The sequence below is a fragment of the Lichenostomus cassidix genome, chromosome 1 (assembly GCF_008360975.1).
Source record: "Lichenostomus cassidix isolate B80296 chromosome 1, HeHo_3.0, whole genome shotgun sequence".
Lineage (NCBI taxonomy): Eukaryota > Metazoa > Chordata > Aves > Passeriformes > Meliphagidae > Lichenostomus > Lichenostomus cassidix.
Genome location: NC_139479.1, coordinates 55,248,300 through 55,271,277, shown reverse-complemented (window position 1 = coordinate 55,271,277; position 22,978 = coordinate 55,248,300).

The window sequence follows — 22,978 nt, the reverse complement described above, 5'->3', positions numbered from 1 at the left end:
CCTTAGAAATATATAAAAGCTTACAGCTTATGGAGTTCAGAGTACCTTCTGCAATGAGCATTTGGATTCTAAAATTTCTAAGCTTGTATTTGTATTTTTTCACTTATTGTCTCACATATAGAACCTGGAACCTGATTGAGACCTGCAAAAAGCTTGAGAAATCTTGCACCTGGGTCAGTCAAACACTCATATTTGGCTGAGGGATGAAGGGATTGAGAGCAGCCTTGGTGATACTGGTGAATGAAAAACGGGGCATGAGCTGGCAATGTGTTTTTGCAGCTCAGAAAGCCAATCAAATCCTGGGCTGCATGGAGAGAAGTGTGGCCAGCAGGGCAAGGGAGGTGATTCTGACCCTCTATTCTGCTCTGTTGAGACCCCACGTGGAGTCCATCCTCCGCTGGATCCTCCATCCACCTCTGGAGTCCCCAGTGCAGGAAGGACATTCACCTCTTGGAGTGACTCTGAAGAAGAGCCACAAAAATGGTCAGAGGGATGGAACACCTCTGCTATGAGATCAGGCTGAGAAAGCTGGGGTTGCTCAGCCTGGAGAAGAGAAGGCCTTGGGAAGATCTTTTTGTGGCCTTTCAGCACTTGGAGGGTGCTTACAAAAAGATGGGGATAAGCTTTTTATCATGGTCTGTAGTGATAAGCCAAATGGTAATGGTTTTAAATGAAAAGAGAGTAGATTTGGACTAGATATAAAGAATCAATATTTTTAGGGTGAGGGTGGTGAGACACTAAAACAAGTTGCCCAGAGATGTGATAGGTGTCCTATCCTTGGAAACATTCAAGGTCAGGTAGGATGGAGCTCTGAGCAAGATCCAGTTGAAGGTGTCCCTGCTTATTGCAGGGGGGTTGGTCTAGATGATCTTTAAATGTCCCTTCTAACCAAAACTGTTCTGTGCTTCTGTAGCTGTGCACTGCACCTGCTTCTTTACATCAAGTATCTCCTTAGATGAAGTTTGAATTCTTAACCATTTGCTTCCAAAGCTCACAGTCTAGGTCATGCTACTGAGTACATAGTACAAAGTCATCAATATCCATGATTTACCTCTGGATAAAATCATGCCTTCATCTGTGGATAAAATCATGCCATGGAGTTTACTGATTCAAACTCCTACTCTCTGGTCCATATTTCTACAACCAGATTGGAAAGCTAGTGTTACAGTGCTATTTAGATGCCACTTCCAGTATAAGAATTTGCAAGAAATTGCACCTGAAGCTTGAGTTTTGTGAGTGGAGTGAAGAAGAGATTTCTCAGAGAGGCCTGAGAGTTTTGGTCATGTGCAAGGCAAGATAATATACTTTGTCTTTTTACTCTAATAGGTTGCTTTGGTTTTATTTTCTGCTCGAGATTTTGTTTTGGAGGCACCTAAATTCTTTACTTTTTTGTTTTATTTATACAGATATGAAAGTCTAGCAATGATGGCAGTGTACAGTAAGTTAGTGATCTTGTTTAACAATTTTGATGCTTCATTCCTCACTATGGTACTGAAAGAAAATTAAGCTGAAATAGTTCCTTCAATTTGTATAAAACCCCGCTTTTTTTTTAAATATCATTAAAATTGTACTTTAGAAAGACTTCTTTTCTGCTTATGAACTCTGCTCATGACAGTGTCATTTTCAATTCAAAGCTCTCTGAAGTAACTGCCTATAAATACTTATCCAATTTTGTTGAGCATTTGGGTGATTACTTACAAGTAATCTTGCAAGCACAGTTCTGCACCTGAGAAGGCAGGGAACTGAATTATTTTGTAGAAAAAGACCTGAGGGTCCCATTGGGGAGGAAGTTCAAGATAAGTCAGTGTTGTGCCCTTTTAGCAAAGAGGGACAACCTCACAATGGGAAACAAGAGTGTTTTTAGCAGGTCGAGGCAAGGACTATTGCCATCTATTCAACACTTGTGAAAGTACATTTCATTCCAGTTTTGAGCTTTCCAGTACAAGAAAGTCATTGACTTACTGAGATCACCAAGCCAGTGAGGGGACTTCAGCACTTGGAATACAAGGAGGGACTGTGAGGGCTGGATCTATTCAGCCTTGGGAAGAACAGGCCAGGGGAGACTTTGTTGTAGCCTGTAACATCCTCATGGGGGGAACAGAGAGTATGGGGCAGACTCTCCTCAGAGATTTACAGTAGGGTCACTGGACACAAGTTGGAATGCTGAAAAATATTATGAGAAAGAAGGAAAAATTCTTATTGTGAGATTGGTCAAATACTGAAGCAGGCTGCACAGAGGGGTTGTGGATTCTGCATCTATGGAGATACTCAAAACCTCATTGAATATGGCCTTGAGCCACCTGCTAATTTGCTTTGATTTTAGCAGGAGAGGGATGGCCTCAAGAAATCCCTTCCAGTATAGCATACTTTATGCTTTTGTGATTCTATAGGGTAGGAATATAAAATTTCAGAGGAAGTAAGTTCTAAAACTTGTGCTGAACTGAGAAAAACAATTTAAAAAAAAAAAAAAAAGTGTTTGCTCCTTGGTTATATAAACCGTTTAAGAACCTGTCCACAGTGGAGAAATTAGTAGGCGTTATCTTAGCCACATGTTAACTTAGTGAATTGATTGCCCACCGAGTATGGCCACACAGTTCATGCTGTGTCACGCAGGGTCATCGGCAGCATGAAGGGTCATCCGAAGCATCCGAAAGGTCAGATATCCATGCAAGACACAGGACAGCTAATCAGCAATTACAGATGGCTGCATGTCAACATCCTGTGTGTCTGTGTGTTCAGCTTATAGTGAGTACCCCAGGGAATGAATGAATGAACTAAAAGCACCCACCTTTTGTGGGGATAAATGTTTATGCTGACAGTGGCAGTAAATTAGCTTCTGGCTAGCTGATATGATCAAATTATCACCTTCATATTCCTTCCTGGTCTCTTTTTTCACCCTTTCTTCCTGTTTTGTTATTGTTGCTTTCACAATCCTCCATTCTCTTTCCTCTATAGTTTTTAAATTTTTTTTATTTATTTTTCTTTTTGAGTTGTTTCTCTTTTCTTCCAGTTCTCTATTAAATCTCAAAATTCGTTCGGGCATTCTTTGTAATTTTCCATTCCCCCTAATAGTTCCTCATATCATCTGTTATCTAAATTATCATTCTGTATCTAGTTTTTTTCTTGCATAATATGATTTGAATTCTTTAGTGTAGATATTGGAGTGATTATTTTGAATATTATTGAATTTATATAAGGAAAAAAACTCGTTCAAGGTATTTAAGAATGTTTTTGTGAAGTACCATGTAAATGCATAACAGTAGCTGTGATTAACACTAATAATATTACTGTTGTCATGGTTAATAATAAGTGTGATCAATACCAATATAAATATAATTTGTCGCTAGTGCAGTTGTTCAATGAAGATGGCTTTGATAATAATAAACACTGTCACCAAATATTCTTCTTGATTATAGAGGAGACATCCTAGTAATTTTCCTAGCTCATAATTTACCTGATGTAGGTAAAATATTAGATGGTTCAGTAATTATTAATGTACTTCAAGCTGCTCCTTTATTGAGAGTAATAATTACTCCTTGCTTCCATTCATCAATCATTTTGCACTGCAGCATGGACATATATATATATCAGAATGTACATATTTAAGAGTGGCTTACTGAACCCTTGGGATCTCATTTTTTGGTGTTTTAATGGCTTAGCTCTGTCAGGTTTATTTTTAAAAATTATTTAATTTTTCCTTTAAGAAATTGGAAAAGTGCCTGTCCTGATTACGATCTAAAAGGTGGCAAATTACATTAATTTTATTATGTCAAAAATAGCTGGGGTGGGGAAAGTATTAGAGAAAAGTCTTACACATCTTTTGTGTTACTGTTCTCAGAGTATCAGTTTGTGGCTATCATGGCAAACAAGCTCCTGTGCTCAATGGGCTTTTGATCTACCTAGTCTAGCAACTTGTATGAGCATGGGAAGCATGAGATCCCTTTGGATAGACACCCCAGAAATCAGCTGTCCCTGAGTGGGACATAATGAGAGGGGTAAGGAAAAATAATTCAGAATAGCTCATGAGGTAATGTGCTGGGCTTTCCTTCTGGTGAAATGGAGCTATGGATGTGAATCTTCCCAAAGAGAAGGGGCCTGAGCCTCTACGTCCTTCAGCCAAAGTGTGCATTCTTGGCAATCTTTTAAAATGAGATGGTGACCCACCATGCCCTTAGTTTGGTGCTAACTGCAAACACCATGTGTAGGGCGTTTCTTGTCTCCCTGACTTGGTCGGAGGAAAGTGCAGTTTTTGAATCCTCCTGAAATATAGGCCTGAGAGAATTGTTCAGCAGCTCAGCTGTGTCCAGACATCTATAAGAAATAGACTTTGCACACCTGGGAAGCATTAAAATTAACCAGCCAAGATCTTACCAGGAATAGAACCTTGAATTCTACTTTTGTCTCATGAATTCCTTTTCACCACTTGTGTCAAGAGTTGGGACTCAACCACTGATGTTATTAATGACAGTGAGTTAACTAAATAAAACCAGCCTAGATGTATTTTATAACATATTAAATGAAAATTGCTTTCACATTCTCTCTTATAAAATATTTGATAATAATTAAAATAAAATGCCTCAGTCAACAATATCAGTGAAATTTTACATATTTTTTGAAATGGTCCTATGAAGTTGTTTAAGTTACTGTTTCATAATGTTTGGTTTCTTATGAAGTCTTAGCTTCATATTTTGCATACATTACAGTATAAAATTGTTTTAACTAGAGTAAACAAGTACACCACATTTTAAAAATAAATAGAAAAGGTTAAATTTTATTTTGGAATTCTTAGCAAAGGAACAAAATAATCCTGTGGAAGAGGACGTTAAAAATTTTAAAGCACAGCTTCGCTCCAAAGACAAGATGAAGCCAAATATCTGGGATGTCCCTGAATTGTGGATTAGCAGAACAAAGAAGGTTTATCTTTTTCTCTGAGCTTGCCTTCCTTTGTGTTCATAAAAAACCAGACAAACAAAAAAACCCTCCAAAAACCCCAAACCCTTTTGTAAGACTTTGGAACTTAGTTATATTTGGGCAAGAAAAATGGAGGCTTATGCACTCAGAGACTTGAGAGTGATGGACAGTAACTGGTAGCTACAATTAAACATTAATTAGATAATCACTCTGCTTAATTTTGATTGTTTGTGCCATCCCAGAAATCTCAATGTGCTATGGTGATTAGATAGACTTTCTGCATAAATTAGGCTATATTAAGACAGTTTATGTGGATAACAATTTCTTTATGAACTTGATTCATGATCACTTCTATTTTAATTAATTTATTTTTATGTGAGTGATAGGAAAGTCATTCAACTGCACCCCCGCAGTGTGGACCTGGGGGCCTTATGTTGAAGTGTTTTTTGAATAACAGAGGTAAGTTAATGCTGGGCAGACTGAATTTACATAATGAGTGGCATTTTTATGTACATGTGCAAACAGAACTCATTTTTTATTGTAATATGACTCACAAACGTTCCCAAAGGGAAGAAATCTGTTATTGCCTTGTATCCTCGTTCTTATACATGGTAATCATTGTATGAACAAACATATGCACCCAAAAAAATCCTGTCTCTTGGATTATAAACAGTAATTATCTCTGCTTAATATATCTGTCACACTGTTGGTAACCATCTGATGAGGAATGCTTGTACTATTTTGCATTCATTCAGGCTTTCAGTAATTTTTTGAATACTTAAGAAAATTCGGTAAAGCCCAGCTGTGACTGAAATATTAGAGAGCTCTACAAAATCTGCTTGATTATATCAGTCAATACTGCATCGGAGATTCACAATTTATGCACTGAAAATGGGTAGTTCAAGTGTCCTCCCAAACAGAAACAGGTAATGAATTTTTACTAAAAATTGTTTGGCATTTACATTTTTGTTTTCCCACGTTAATAAATACGATGTAATAAGGATAATTTTAATTCTGTGACCACTTTTTTTGAACGTGATGCTGCAAACTTGAAGAGAGGCACAGGATAGAGCTTCTCTCTGATGCTGTGGTTTGTCAGGCTGTCCAGAGGCAAGTTCCACTGACAGCCACAGAATCTCCACAAAGATGTAGGCAGCAGCAGGTATTAAGATTCCCAGAGGAATTTGTGGTAGCAAAACCTAGCTTTTAGGTTCATTGCATCCCTGCCTGAGAAGTTCTCAGGAATCAGATCCACAAGCATGGGAGCTTCACTTCAACCAATGAGACACGAATTAGCTATGGGAAAGCAGAGAGAAAATGCTGGTAGTAGAAATAATTTTTATTATTTCAAAGAAATTAAAAACCTTTTCTGAGACTGCCAGAGGCTCCCATCTTCAACTGGGACTTCAATCTGTTTTAAAGGGAGGCTAGAAACTTGTACCAAGGTATGATCATAAAATGTCCCTGGGATGAGTGTCTCTCCTTTTTTTTCACGAGTTCAGTAATTTCAGTGCACACTTGACATAGGAAAGAATTTGTTGAATACCTGACACTATATGTATAGTTCTCAGAGTGCTTCGAATTAAGACTTTGATCATCTGATGAATTGCAATGGCAAAAGCCTTCAGCGTAGCTTGCTAACTGATCCAGGACCTTGAAGATCTACCAGATCTTTGTGAATGGGAACACCTCTGGGGTGACATGAGAAGGGGTTAGCGTCTCAGTGCCAGAACAGGAAAAATACCAGGCACATTAACCACAGAAAGACGTTTATAGATGTTCATGAATCTGTGGAGCTTTTGGGGTTTTTTGTTATTGTTCCTTTTAGGCCATCTATTTTTCTCATGTGCTGAGCTTAGTAAAACTATAGGAGAGATTAGGAAGGGAGGAAAAAGTAACTCATTTTATGACAGTCCTTATGTTCAGAAAGCATTTGGGAACAAAGCATGCAAGAAGAACTCATAAAAATATTCAGCTAAGATTTACTACCCCATATGTCTGAAAATGTCTGGTTCACAATGTGCACACCTAGGAGCTGAGGTGTACTGAACATAACAGAACAGTCTCACTACATCAGAATAGATAATTGAAGCCAGCTTTTCAGTTTCAAGTACAGATTTTCACTGTCTTAAGGAAACCAGAGATTCTCCAAATTGAGGTGCAAAACTGAGAATCTTTCTTATAAGTCATTCTACTTCTTGCACAACTCTTGAAAAGGTTGAAACTGATGGGTTTCTGTTCTATGTATATGAAATAGACATCTTGGCAAATATGACGTTGCTTTTCACAGTGTGAAAAGTGCATGCTAAAACTAATTTCTGCTAGCCTCAGAATTTGTATTCTTTATGGTGTTACAGACTACCATCAATAGAAAGAGGGAAGGTTAGCCCTTAGGAAACAGAAGGAGCCTTTAGGCAGTCTAGGACCCAGTTTTCCTGCTCTATTCCCTGGGAGCTTGTTAGATCCAATGAGTTCAGTTGGTTCCTATTTTCTGAAAGTAATCACTAGTTCTTATTGTAATTAACTGCATCAGTTAAATAAATGCTCCTATACACTTAAATTTTTGCTGCTTATACTGTACCAGTTTCCAGTATTCAAGAAGACTAGGTGCATTTGAAATAGTTGTTTACTGAGGTCATCTTATGTTCAAGGGTTTAGACATTCAGTATATGATGTGGGCTGTTCTGTATGAGTTACTTGGATGTCAGAGAACAGTCCTGGACATTTAATTCTGTAGGTAATAGCCTCAGTGGACAAAATTGCTTGATTCAGGGGCTTAACAGGGAAGTCTGGGAGAAGAGATACTGCGCTGGATCTCTTTCCATTTGACTAGCTCTAGGCCAGAAAGTGATCCACCAGTTGTCATGTCAGTTGACTCTTTGTTCCCTTAAAGCTTAATTATTCTTGTTATACTGTACGGAAAACAGTTAGATTAGAGATAATTCCCATGGTGAAGTGCTGAATGAAGCTGCAGGTTAACAAAAGCCTTTCCTACTTACGTTATCTTTTAATCTGTTGTACATTTGTCACAGGCAGGATCCACTCTAATTAACAGGAAGAGAGGTGATGTGATACACTGTTCTTCAGCTAGAAGCAGCATTAGCAGATATTGATTGATCAGAGTATGACTCTCATCATGGAGACTCAGCATGAGAGCTATAACAGGAGGACAGGGGAGCAAGACATTGGCTCCCTTCAATGAGATATGACAAAAATGCCAATAGTGAAAGAAGCCAAACCTGGTATCTTTTGCCTATTGCTGGGACTGACTGTGCTTGTGTAATATTTCACTTAAACACAAGAATTTATTATGACTTTCAGTATCGTTTTTGTTTTTGAGAGAAGCAATAGCAAGTACTCCAAATGTTGCTTGGCTTTATCCAGAGTGAAACTGACTGGCAGAGTCAGAAATTGCTTCTGCATGAACATTGATTTTATTCTCAGAAGACTCGTCAGCAGCACTCCAACACTGTACAAGCAGGTTAGTCTCTCTGTCCCAAATATCCTACCTGTGTGTTCCACTGCAGCTGCTTTTGCTTTCATGATAATATAACCAGCAAATTTTACTGTCTTACTATATTTAAAACCAGATGGTGGGCTCACATAACTCCAGGCAAATGTTGCAATTCCTTCTTTGTCAGATTTTTAGTATTTGGTTGCTGACTGAAGCACCAGGGTTTAAAATCATTGCTGTTACACAGCTCCACATTTCCTCTGCAAGCCTTTTTATGTGTCTTATATATTATATCATTGAAGCATATCCATTCTGCTGCTAACCAGAAAATATGAATTGTAATCCAAAATACATGCATGAAACATTAAAAAAGAAAAAACTCTGTGGCAGGAAAACAATTCCCTGTTTGCAAGTGTAATTTGGAATTATCAACAGAAGCAAAGACTGACAAAACAATGACATTACCTTTTGAATCAGAAATTACCAATTATGATCAGTTCTGTTATGTTTAGTAGAGGAACAATTCCAGACTGTTTGCTTCCAAGATATATAAGTATTTGCAGCTCCTTTTTCATCTTCATTGACCTTGTCTCCTATTTTTTCTGCCAAGGGAGTTATATCATTCAGTATGACACAGAAATTATACGTGATGCTTACTTTGAGGCTAATGCTAGTTCACAACAAATTACCTGCTGACTAGAACTTTTCATATCTAAGATCTGTTATGAGATTTCCATATGTAATTGCAGTCTTCTGATAGCTTCTGTGCTACAAAATCCATTCGTTTTCTGTGTAAATATCAAAAAGCAATGGGTTGGGCTTTGACTTCTATTCCATAGGATATAATAATTTTAATTAAAATTGTCTCTCATTCTGAGGCTTTGGATTCAGGTATTTATTTAGGTATATATTAGGTATAGAGGTATTTATTTAGGTATATATTAGGTATATATTTAGGTATATATATTATTCAGGTATATATTATTCAGGCATTCAGGTTTTATTTTTCCTGATCAGTGAGTTCTCTGTTCTTTCTGTGGCACTTACAAGTTCTCATTTTGTTCTGTGTTTACTTTTTCATTGAGGATCCTGTGAGATCTTTCAGTTTCACCCACCCCTCTAACCAAAGGCAACAATCAGCAACTCAGAGCTGCCTCATAGTAATCGACAGTTGTATTTTCCAAACTAGGGGACTATTACTGCTAATACAGAAAGTCAGCAAAACCCAAACCCTGTAAAATATAAAGTGGAAACCTGTTTCAAGTCTAGTAAAAAAAGCCAAGAAACCCCCAAACAGACAAAAACCCTCAACCAAACAAAAAAACCCTTCCCACAAAAAAAAAAATCAAGTCACTGTGGCTACTGCACACACAACATAAACCTAACAAAGTATGCTCCAGTTATTGCTGTAACCTGAGAATTACCATGATTGCTCGTAGTTGTGAATAAGGGTAGCAAACTTCATAAAAACTCTTTTGTCAGCTAGTCACATTGTATTAGAGTTGCAACAGTCTATGTGACTGGACTGACCTTCAACAAACTAAAATGTAACCCTTTTAAAAGAAGATTTAATAACTCTATAGAAGTGAAGCAGTGATAAGTACAGTCCCTGACAAAATGAGCTCTCTTAGTGAATGTATTGCTCAGTCACTGACAACACTACATACACACTTCGGAAATAGTATGATGCTCAAAACCTTGTTATAGAAAAAGAAGAAAACACCCTATATGTAAACTAATTTATCATTAGCATGTTAACAATTTCATCACTGAATTATTATTAGTCCAGCTGCTACAATTAAACATTTTTAGAAATGAGTAATATAGAAAGAAAAGTGTTAAAAATTGTACACACATTTCCCCTTTGTGTAGAATCATAGATTCACACATGATTGCAGAATCACAGGATGACTGAGGTAGTAATGCACCCCTGAAGAGCACCTAGTCCAACTGCCCTGCTCCAAGCAGACTGAGGTAGGTTGCTCAGGGCCATGTCCCACTGGGTTTTAGGTATCTCCAAGGATGGAGACCACAACCTCCCTGTACAACCTGTGTCTCACCTATGATGAAGAATTTTTTTCTTATGTTCAATTGCAATTTTCTGTATTTCAATTCATGCCTGTTCTCTCTTGTCCTGTCCATGAACACCACTGAGGTTTTATCTCTGTCTTCTTTACTCCTCTTATGAGGTATTTGTACACATGGGTAGGATCCTCCTGAGTCTTTGCAAGCTGAGCAGTCCCAGCTCTCTCTGCCTTTCCTGACAGGAGAGATGCTCCAGGAGCTTCATCATCTTCATACTCCCCTGATAAACACAGTCCTAACTGGACCCAGCACCTCAAACATGGTGCCAGCAGGTAGCTTTTTGCTGTTGTTTGCTTATTTGGTTTTATGCTAGTGGTGTGGTCACTCTTCTGGTATTCTTCTGAATTCTAGATTAATTATTTAACTCTGTATGCGTGGGGGGTGTACAGTCTGCTGTCAACCTCCCGAACCCATTGTTGGGAGAAGTTTGATCATAAATGATAGTTTTTTCTTCTGTGCTTTAGGAGCCTTTTGGGATCATGTTTGTTTACTTGCTAACAAGCACTGCACCTTGCTCTTTTGTCTCTGGTCTGCAAGTCCTCATTATATCTGAACTTATTCTAGATGGTGTTTTTATCTATGTTAATTGTCTTTTTCCTATTTTTTACCCCTAAAAGTGCTTTTACCAAGCTCTGTGTCTACAAGTTGTTTTTAGCCTTCCAGTTTCTAGATTTCCGGTGCCAGCCTGTGCCCATTTTCTTGTCACCCTGGTTCCATAATCAGGGGGTGCTCCCAGCTCATGGCCCTTGCTGCATACCAGGCCCATATTCTGCTGCACTCCATCATCATCTCAGTGACATGAATGTTTCACTTTGCAGGAACAACTACCTGTCAATTACTGTCTTTACACAATTATTCTTACACCATACAGAGATTAGTGAAAGGAAAATTAATTTGGTTTACCCACCTGTTAATTAGAAAAAAAAAATGCTATATCTAAACAAACTAGAGCAAAGCAACAGACTGGTCAAAACTATTTCAAGCAAGGCAAGCCTTCAAACTTCAGTCCAGAGGAGCAGCAAACCCACTATAAAACCTGTGTTTTCAGTACTTCTAGCAGTACCAATATTATATGAATTCCACTTCAGAGGATCCTGAAGGAATTTGTGGATCTTGGGAGAAAGTTATAAAGGGTGAAAAAAGAATCTGAAAAGTGGGGACAGGAATATAAGTACGTGATTTTTCTCTAGTTTCAAATCAAAGTTTGCAGTGTGTTCTGAAGTGCTGGCTTGCTGAGAGTGTGAAGAAGTTGTTGCTGTGACATTTAGTGAGCAAGCATCCATAATTGAAAGCTTAAACTTGATTTCTTTTCTTTCAAGGCAGAACTTGAAGGACTGAAAAATCAACAGGACTTGATTAATCAAGTTGGCAATGTCAACAGAAAAGACTTGTAGGCATTATATTTGATATATGTATGAATCATGAGCAGCAAAACGTGCATACAGTTGCAGAAAATGTACAAAAGCTGTTGTTTTGAAATTTATACAGCCTGAAGCAGCTATCCCAGCAGGGCCTTTGTCAAACAACAGTTTTCTGCAGTGAATTAATTACTCGGCTAAGTATGCCAGCATACTTACAGGAGTGGTCCTTGGTGCATCTGCTCCAGCACACTCAGTGGAAAACTTACTAGAAACATCTCCAGAAGCAATCCAAGATTTATATGCCTATAAGATTTACATGCTTCAACAGCTAGAGCAAGATAAAGTCACCTTGGCCACACAGGTAAAGGAAATTAAACCTAACAACTCTTGGCTTCACTCTCGCAGTCCACAAAATTCTTGTCACTAGGATCATACTTGGAAACCAGTATTAAAGATGGATGAAAGGCGTGGACTTCCACAAGGCCATCAGAGAATTTTTGACTTGCTGGCATTTCTTCATGGTTAGGCTATGATTTCTTCTTTTGTGAGCAACTTTTCTTTGCAATCAGCTGATGAGCCTGTCAGCAGAGGAGGCCTAATGAGATTCTTTGAACCAGACTGTAGGCTCCTCTAATGACTACCATTTGTTCTTACCTAGTGATGCTTTCAAAAATTCATTTTGTGTGCTGCACCTAATCTACCTTCTTGACAGCTCCAAGCACCTAAATGAGAAGAACTTTTCTCTCCTGAGGCTGGAACAGAACCTTTGTTTACATGTAACCGGATAAAAGCATTAGTCAGAAAACTTACAGGGGGTTATTTCCTAGGCATATAGAAAAGATAATTATCTTGTGTAAGATCTTATTGAAAAAAACCAAAAACAGTATCTCAAAATGTTATGGATCTGATATTCAGTAGCAGATTTTTTTCCTGATGAAATGGGAAAGAATTTATTATTTGTTGATTTACCTGAGCTGCTATTGGCTGCAATGTATTCAGGGGTCATTTCAAAGTGAATAGTAAATATCTGCTAAGACTGTGGTTCCTGGCTGACCTTTTATTTCCCAGAAGCTCAGAAATCTTCCCTCTCTCTGAATAAGAATCCAAGTTTATTTATAAAAACATTGGTAATTCTTCTTATATTTTCATTTTCTGAATCAGGCTTCTTTTCCATCACAGAGCCAAAGAAAATAACTTGGTAATATTTTTGGTCGAAAGTGAGTATAGATTAAGTAATCCGGCAGATTTATCTCTGTTTCCAGATTTTACCATCTGGAAAGATTTACCCATCGCCATATTCTTACCATGTTTTGAAGAGTTTTTCTGTTAAAAATTTTCCTACCCCAAAAAGGCTATATTATGTTTTATTGTTATTTCCAGTATTGTAAAAATACCAAGAGAATTCCAAGAAAACATTCTCTCCTCTGCAAATAGAAAATTCCATTTCAAAAAACTTGAGAAGTCTTGTTCTGCTATGGTTACAGTCAGCTTTGTCTTCTGCTAGAGCTAATTTAGCATTTAGAGGACAACCTCTCAGTGTGTACAAGTACACAGAAAGAAAATCTGATGGGGAATGAATCTCCAGACTCTGGCACAGCTGTACTGAATGCCTCTTCTGTTCTGCCGGCCCAGTTTAGCTATCTTGCTTTTTCTTCTGTGCATTCTGAGAAGCCTAAATCTAATTAAACAACAGACAAAAACTAGACATGCAATTGATCTGTGAGAGGAGAAAGGGGAATAAATTAACACTGAAAAGTTTAAACTAAAAGTAATTTCAGTGTATTTATCAGATTGGCATTTGAGGAAATCTCTTTGTTTTGGAAAAAATTTTTACAGTTAGCAGAGAGATAATCCACCATTTCCCCCCACCATGCTTTTTCCTTTCAAAAGCAGAAATCAAATGCTCTTGATATGCCTTCAGCATTTATCCTGCAGAACAACAGAAATAAAACCCTTCCTAACATTCCATTTTCTTGTTCTAGTCTTGTACCTAATATTCCCCCACAAGAAACATATCCTTGTCAAGACCTTTTTTTATTCAGCTATGTTTTATGTAGTTTCTCTTCATGAAGTACCACCTGGCCTCCTAAATTTGGCTTTGGCAGACCACTTTAAATTTTCTGATAAGGTATATCTAACCCATTAAAAGGCCAAGTCTGAGTTTCATGATTCTTACTGATGAGGGGAGAATGAGATTAGAAAGAGCTTGAACTGCTTTTCATATTATCACATTGTCATATTCAAAGTATATTTAAAATCAATCTTATTATGAGTGTAGACTGCAGCATTATCTTTACAGATTGCACAAGCAGGCATGAAGTGCATTTCATGGTCTAATTTTAAAAGGTCTTTTATTCCATATCTGCTTACTGAGTATCTGCTCTGAAAAGCACATTAACATGCAAATAAGGGCATAAATCTTGAGGAGAAGGAAATGTAACAGAAACTTGGCTGTAAATGAACAAAGTTCAACAATCAGTCAAATATTTAATATTACTCAATATTTGGTGCATCACATCTGCTTCTAGTCTCTCTAATCTCAGCATGTTTGATGTCTCCAGAGCTTTTATTTGACTCGCTGATGACATGATCAGAGATGTCATGGGATGAAGCTAGGCAGTGCAAATGAGCACTGGGTAGGGATGCTCTCAGGGCTGTGGTAAATCACACTTTTCAAAATGTTTGATAATATGCCCTTGTAGAGTCATAATCTCAGTGTCAAATATTATCAAATTTTCAAAGCTACAGGGAATGATGGTTTGCCTCTGCCTTCCCTTGTATCTTTTAGAATAGGACCTCTGGTAGACCTCGCAGGCTTTCTCCAGATGCTTATGCACAGCAGGATCTTTTAGTGCCTCCAGTAAGTTACACAGTCACTGGTATTACATAACTTTTAAAAATGCACACTTAGTTATTTTTAAGGACTTCCAGTGATTCATAGTTCATTTAGAGGTGGATGCAGAGCACAAATTATCATTCATGTGGAGGAAAGATAAAAAAAAATATTTTTTTTTCTGCCCTCAAAAGGAAAAAAGGTTCTATTTTAGTGATATTCTGAGATAGGTTATGCAAAAATTGGCTGGAAAATGAGGTAAAAGGCCATTATTCTCTTCCTCTAAGGAAAAGAAGACACAAGGCATCTGCTGCAACTGTAAGAATGAGATATTAACAAGGCTGAATTACATATACAATTGGTGAATCATTTTGGAAAGTGGTGAATTATTTCTGCTAATTTTCTGTACTGGAGATCACAGAATAAAAGTATATACCCTGAAATAATCCAACATGATCTAAAAATTTTGATTAGACTCATGAAAATATAATAAATTTTGAAGAGAATGGGATAGCATTCTTCAGACTGTACATCATACTTAAAACCACTTTTGATGGCTGAATATTTGCTATTAATTTTTGATATGGATAAGATCTTCACTACTCACCAAGCTGTTGAATTATCTGTACATGTATGTGCTTTCCTTGCTGAGCTAACTGGCTCTTGTTTTCTTCCGGGTATTTCTGTGGTGTAGTCTCTCTGTCTGCTATTTCTTCATAGAAATAGGAACTCAAGATTTACCTCTCTTAAACCGACAGAAAAATCACTCTACAGTTTTTCTAACAAAGAACAGACTTGTCTTGTGGTTTTACAGGCACTGACACTATTTGGGATATTTGGGTTTGTGGAAGAGTAAAGATTTGCCTTGGTAGTTTAAAGTAATGACATGAAACTGTGTCAGAAGAGGTTCAGGTCAGATATCAGGAAAAAGTTCTTCACCCAGAGGGTGGTTGGGCACTGGAACAGCCTCCCCAGGGAATTGGTTGCAGCATTTCACCTGACAGAATTCAAGAAGCATTTGGACAAGTTCTCAGGCACATGGTGTGACTCTTGAGGCTGTCCTGTAAAGGGTCTGCAGTTGGACTTCGATGGTCCGTGTGGGTCTCTTCCAAGTCAGAATGATAACTCTTCCGTAGAAAATTTTAAAATAGCAAAAAGTCTCTAATCTCTAAAATAAAATGGATGATTTATCTTGAAGTAATTATTTTATTTATATATCCACAGAGTCATGGAATCACACAATTGCAAAAATGAAATACTTTTGGTATTGGTTCCCCCCTACCCCCAAGCAATGTTTTATCTTTTGGTTTATTAAATATCCAGATGCCCATTCTTGCTTTCCTATCTACTGAATAAGTAGTGATGACTTGTATTATGTGGCTCATCACAGAGAATGAAAAAAAAAAAGACATCATGGAAGTACTATTTTGGGCTCTACTGCTTGTCACATAATGAGTAACTTGGTTGAAATGAAATGCTTTCATTATGAATGCTTTACAGTCCTAGGATCTTCCTGCTTCTTTATCTTATGTAAGACACACTGAGACCAAATAAGTGTGATGAGACCAAATATATGTGATGTGATGTGTGTCACTTTATTCTAAAATAAAGACTTCATTTCATATTTTAAAACATCCTTATGTTACTGTTGCTAGTACTATTTATTGGAGGATTTAATCAGAAAAATAATATAAAAAAGAGAAAAATTTAGCTGCTTTTATTTCATGTTTGCCTAGAAGAGAGTCTCACCTTTTCTTAGGACAGTATGCTAAAATTGAGCAGGTTTTTTGTGAACAGATCAGGTTCTGAACAGTCATTATTTTAAGAGTGTGGATCTAATGAGGAGTACAACAATAACATCCCTTAATTAAATGGACTGTTTCTGAAAAATGGAGGTCAGACATTAAAAGTAAATGGCTTCCAGTTACGCATGTGTAATTTGCATACCTATTTCTTTCACCCAGTAGAATTTTATGTTCTCCCTAGTGGAGGAATCATTAAACATTTTTTTTCTTTTTATTTCAACTTGAAAATATTTTCTCTCTATGCATATTTGATGTATTTGGGGTTTATTTTTCATTAATTTTAGAAAATCTGAAGTAAATCAGGGTCACATGCATTAGAAAATAGCGCAGTCATAGAATGGTATTTCCTCTTCACGGAGGAAAAGTATTAAAAAGAGAATCCTTTCATTAAGGCAATTGTAGCATTTCTAATGCAAACCCACTTATTTTCCCTGCCCTTGCCATTGTTGACATAAACTGCTGTGTTGAACAGAGGCATAAGTGGTTGCAGGAGTATAGTTCAGGAAGCTGGTTGAAAAATAAGTATAAACAGAGAAAAATAATAAATGCAGGCAACAGTTCCATAGCTATATAATACTGTCTTTTGAGATGTCACCAGCCTTTGACCTATGCTTCGTTTTGTCTTGGCAAAGGTAATAAGCTTTAATAAACTAGATGATGTATCTTGACTGGCTGATGATCTTTCAAACATGTAAATTTTCAGGATTTGAAGAGCTTATGCATCTCTTTTCTCTAACTGTGTCAATTGGCCTAATTAAAGAGTTTCTTCCTTCCTATAAACCTGGCTTTACTTATATACTTAAATACAGCTACCATAACATTACTAGATTGTTTCTCTAGCATGTTAATAAATTCCTTCAAATATTCCAGGTTTGCTAGGCATTGTACTGATTTTCCAAGTCAGAGAGACATTTTGTCTTCAAATTGTAGATTCAGTTTAGGAAGTGTCCTACTATCGGCTACAAATGTTGGATAGGAATGTGGATTATAATCCATCTTTAATTTCTCTGCTACAAAGATCACGTATCTCGTATTTAAGCGGTTGAACATCCAATTTTTTTGGGCAGTAATATTTTACACTAATATTGGGTGTTTCCCTGACTGTTACCAAGAGAAGTCCTTATATACATATAAATCTACTTATTGTAAGAAGTAATTTTAATAAATATTATAATTTCATTCAGTTTTTGAAAGGAGGCATATTGTAGTAAGTGAGAGAGTGGAAAATAATCCTTGGCAAATAATACCAATCTGGGAATAAATGGGTTTGAAGAAATAAAACAGAAAGAGGTATCATTAGGAAACCAGCAAGCTATTAAAAGAACAGTCAGGCAGACACTGTCACAAAGATTTGAAATGCTGCAGCGTCTCTTTTTATGGCAGTTCTCATTCAGAAAGGTCATAATGGTATGGAGAATGAAGGGATATCTTTTATGATCTCCAGCTATTGAAAATAGTGTAAACAAATAAATCCGGGGAATTGGAAAATATTTATTAGCCTTGAGAGATTTTGCAAGAGTTTAGTTGAGATACTGAAGTGCTATGCATGTCATAGGAGATGATGAGAAGATCAGTAGCTATTAACCATACCCTGTAGATTTTAATACCTCAGAGAAATGTTAGCACAAATTCCACACAATAACTTCCCAAGCAAAATCCCAAGGTCCTTAGTTCTCTAAATGTAGCCAGCGATTGATCAAGCATTTAACATTACTGATTTGTCTAGGCATCTGTTGAACCTTCTGCCATCTGCCTGTAAAGATACGGTGATCCAAACTTTTGCAAAACTACCTACAGAGAAAGGGAAGAAGTTTTTTGAGACCCTCTTCCTGCTCCCTCGCGTGCCTCTGCTGCCAACCATCCTCTAGCTGGGCAAATTTTAAAAAAATTCGGAGTGTGGAATGACTATATTCTTTCTAATTTATAAGGATGATGCTATCCTCCACAATTTTTTTCTTGAAGCATTTTAAACCAGGGAATATTTAAACTTCTATGAAACTCAAGCTACCAAGTTAAGCTTAACAGGTATATTCTGCTACAGTGAGTATAACAAGCAAAAAAATAGTCTAAGCTACACATTTCATAACAAGGTTCGAGGATTTATTATAAATCAGGTTTGAAAAGATGGCAAAATGTAGAGGTGTTTTTCTGTAATTTTGTTGTAGGAGATTGTTATTACCCACAAATTATGTATGATAAAATTTCAGATTAGTTAAAAATACTATCTTGAAGAAGTATGAACTATAGCCTATGTCTGTACCCAAAATACACACTGTATTGTTTATGTTTAGTGTATTTCTTTAAAAAATAAAAACTCCTAATGGATTTCTAATAATGAAGTTTGTAATTTTTGAGTTTCATTTTCTATTGATATCAAAACAACTGTGGTGAGCTGACCACGGCTGACCACCAGGTGCCCACCAAGCCACTTTACTACACCCCCTCTATCAACATGATGGAAGAGAAAATACAGCAAAAGATTGTGGATCAAAATAGGGACAAAGAATTTGTTCAGTCATTAATTTCACAAGCAAGATTGACTCAGCTAGAGGAAATTAAACTTCTCTGATATGGAGCCTTCCCATGGGCTACAGCTCTTCACAAACCACCCCAGTGCAGATCCCTTCCATGGGGTGCAGTGCTTCAGGAACAGGCTGCTCCAGTGTGCTCCCCCCATGGGGTTTCAGGTCCTGCCAGCAAACCTGCTCCAGCACGGATCCACAGGTCCTGCCGGGAGCGAGCTCCAGTGTGGGCTCTCCTCAGTGTGCAGCTTCTTTCAGGGCACATCCACCTGCTCTGGTGTGGTCTCCTCCATGGGCTGCAGGTGGATCTCTGCACCCCTTCTGACCTCCATGGGCTGCAGAAACGCAGCCTGGCTCACCATGGACTGCACCAGGGGCTGCAGGGGAATCTCTGCTCTGGCTCCTGGAGCACCTTCTCCCCTTCTTCTCCACTGAACTGGGTGTCTGCAGGGCTGTTCCCATCACATATTTTCATCCTTTCTCCAGCTGGTATTTACTCTTACTCAGGATTCCCCCTCTTTATTAACTCTGTTATCCCAGATAATTGCTACTGCTGTGGCTAATGGGCTTGGGTCCACCTTAGAGCTGGCTGGCATTGACTGTGTTGGATATAAGAATTCTTCTGGTAGCTTCCCAGAGAAGCCACAAGTGCAGCACTCCCCTCCCTCCCTTGTCTGCCACTTTTCAGAGATTATTTATGCTTCAAGTTTATTCTTTCATAAAATAAACTCTATTCATAAAATAGAGAAACGTAACATTTGTGATATCCCTTCTCATTTCAGTAGATAGGATTATGCTGTTATACATAGAAGACAATGGATTAAAATGAGGAACAAACACATAAACTCACAGAAACAAAGCACCTTTTTTTTTCTTCATGCAAATACCTCTAATAACAAGAGAAGTCAGAAAAAGAAAATTACAGACAACCTGTGACATTTGGGTTATTTTTTCAGAAGAAAATATTTTTTTTAAGTGTCACCTGGCCACTAGGAAAAATAAAGCTTTCAAAAAGCATATATATTAGCAAAATATTATATTAGCCATATTAATATAATGTAATAATTATTTTTTATGTGAAATTTTCAATATGCAAACAAGAAGAACCCAGTTAAATATAGATTATGGTGTTTTCATTACCTGGGAATTTGAGAGGGCTTGTTAACAAAATAAAACAGTAAAAAGGAAGCATAAAAATAGCTTGCTACAGGATAGGATTAGGAGACAGTGGTGTATTGTAAGGAACCTGGTCCATATTTAGTTCAGCCCTGACAGTGTCTCTTTGAGATGACCTCACATCACTTCCGCTGAATGTCTTAGCAGTCTTCTCAGTTGTACTGCACTATCCCAATAATATTTTTTTTTAAGGAGTACTGCTTGTATTTTAAGAATTATAATTTTTTTAAGGAGTACTGCTTGTATTTTCAGTTTAGTGCAATTATGACGACAGTGGACCCTGTTCTGAAGAATTTAGAAATTGAGTGCTTGAATTTATATTGAGTTTATAAGCAGAGGGTTTTTTAATATAGCTAATGTATGTGATAATAATCTGTTCTGACTAGTCTTTTATGCACTCTCAAGGAGGACTGTTATTTAGTCACCATTTACCTCCTGTTTCTTTTCCTGTTGAGTATAATACTGCTGCATGCAAGATTTGCCTAGTTCAGTGGAAATTGGTGGAGACATGGGCCTGTATTTTTCTTTCTCATGTGCTCTTGAAGACGACTAAACAGATATCCACTCAGACCTCTTTCAGTGCCTACGCACTTGCATGGTTTTAACTTGGCCAAAATTCGGCAAAATGTTTTTGCTTATTCCACCCCCCTGCCTTCCTGTTTTCTTACTATACATTACTAAAATGTAGTTCTTTGGCTTGCATTCACATAGCAGAAATCGACTCTATTCCATTGAAATCAAGAGCAGCTCTCCAAAAAACTTAAGACTGAGATGGCAATGAGTCTACTAAAAAGAAAAAGGCCATTTCTCATGGCTGTGCAGCTGTGTTCAACCACTCTTGTAGGCCAGCCCAAGGAGGGTGAGTACACCCACCTGCTTCCTTCACTCCTACCCTGCAGTACTGGGTTTGTGTAAATAGGTTTTGGCAGTGAGGGCCAGGATGCTACAGAGGTGAATTCTGTGAGAAGCTGCCAGAAGCTTCTTCCATGTCTGGCAGAGCCAATGCCAGCCGTATCTCCAAGACAGACCGACCACTCGCCAAGGCAGAGCCAATTGGAGATGATAGCAATGCCTCTGTGATAACATATTTGAGAAGGAAAAAAATTATTGCACAGAGGTGATTTCTTTCAGGGAAGAGTGGAATGAGAATATGGAGTGGAGGAGGAACAACTCTGCAGACACCCAGGTCAGTGGAGAAGGAGGGGGAGGAGGTGCTCCAGGCACTGGTGCTGAGATTCCCCTGTAGGGCTATTCTTGGCCATCTTCATTAAAAGAGGTCTGTGATTTACTCTGATTTATTGTATCATGCTTCAGAACCTCACTGATGACTAACACTGATTTATGCAGTGACTGTGAACAACAGTGTTACATGATGGCTAAATATTTTGGAACTTCAGCCTGTCTCCAGGGCAAAAATTATGCTGTGTTCACAGCAAACAGTGCTAACATTCATTGAGTAGCATACCTGTACCATCCTATCAGCTCACTATCTGAGTTGTCTGGATGGTCAGAATATTGATATGGAGTTCAACCACTCCTTCTTACAAGTTTTAAATGTATTTTCTGGTAATGCAAGAGCTGTTAGTATTGTCTGTACGATCAAGATAGTCATTAAGTCTCCATAACATAAAGCACACTTTTAAAATCTGTTCAGAAATACACTGCTGTTCCCAGCCCTGTGATGGCTGGATGTAGTTCAATTAGAAGGAAGGCCATGTATCATCAACACATACATCTACTGGGTCATCCAGTGCTGTCTGACAGAGTTTCTCTTAAGAATTGCACCTGTTCCTAAATTTGTGAGAACTGTCTGGGGATTTTTCTTCCCTATGTACCTACAAAGCTGCCAAAACAGAGTAAGAATGCAGCCCATGTGAGTATGAAATTAGTGCCTGTTACAGAAATGAAAGCACAGCAAGATTCTCACTACTTTTGTTACCAAGTTTGCAGAGGAAATAATTCTCAATGCTAATATTTATATGTTTGTATATATGAATTCTGGTTGTTTGGGTTTTTTTCCACAATGCCTTGTATACAAAAATAAGATGGTTGGCTAAGATTAATGCTTGCAAGTAATGAAATCTGAAGAATTCTAAACATGATTCATCAAGAATTAAATTACTAGGAACTTTTAAATAACTCCTTTTCTGCACCTCATATATTTGCTCTACAGGTAGCTGTTAAAAAGACTTAATGCTGATTTCTGCTGTAATGTATTTCTCCTTGCAGATACAAATTAGTCTAAGTTTTGTAAATAAGTAATCCAATAAGCTTTGGGGAGCTTCCAAGTGCTAACACCAGCTGAGGTATTGTTCTTTTAAAAAATAAGAGTTCATAATTAATATAAAATGATGGCTTTATTATTTTGGGGGTGAACAAACTGATATGGAAAAAAGGGAAAATTTTTCTGATTCCTTTTGAAGTCTTCTGCTAGGTTCAAAACACATTTGGAAATTTTGAAATGTCCAGATGTGGTCTTTCAGCCTCTATTCCTCCTGGTGCAGAGATGAGAGAAATCTAAGTGCTCCATTTCTTCTGGTGAGAACTTGCCTGAAACAACTCTGAAGCAGAAACAACTTCAAGATGAGATGCTGGGATGGGAAACAGAGATGAGAGAGAGGGAGAATTTGGATAAAGTACTAGGAGTAAATAGGCAGGCAGAGGGGAAAATGGAAACAATCAAGCTGTATCAGCTGAATCTCCCTGAAGGCAGACAACCCCTGATGGGCCAATTACTTCATCTCAGCAGCAGGAGACAGACATTTTCTGTGGATCCCAGGCTAGTAATGCTTTAATGTTGCTGAAACTTGTTGTCAGGTGGCTGCACACAG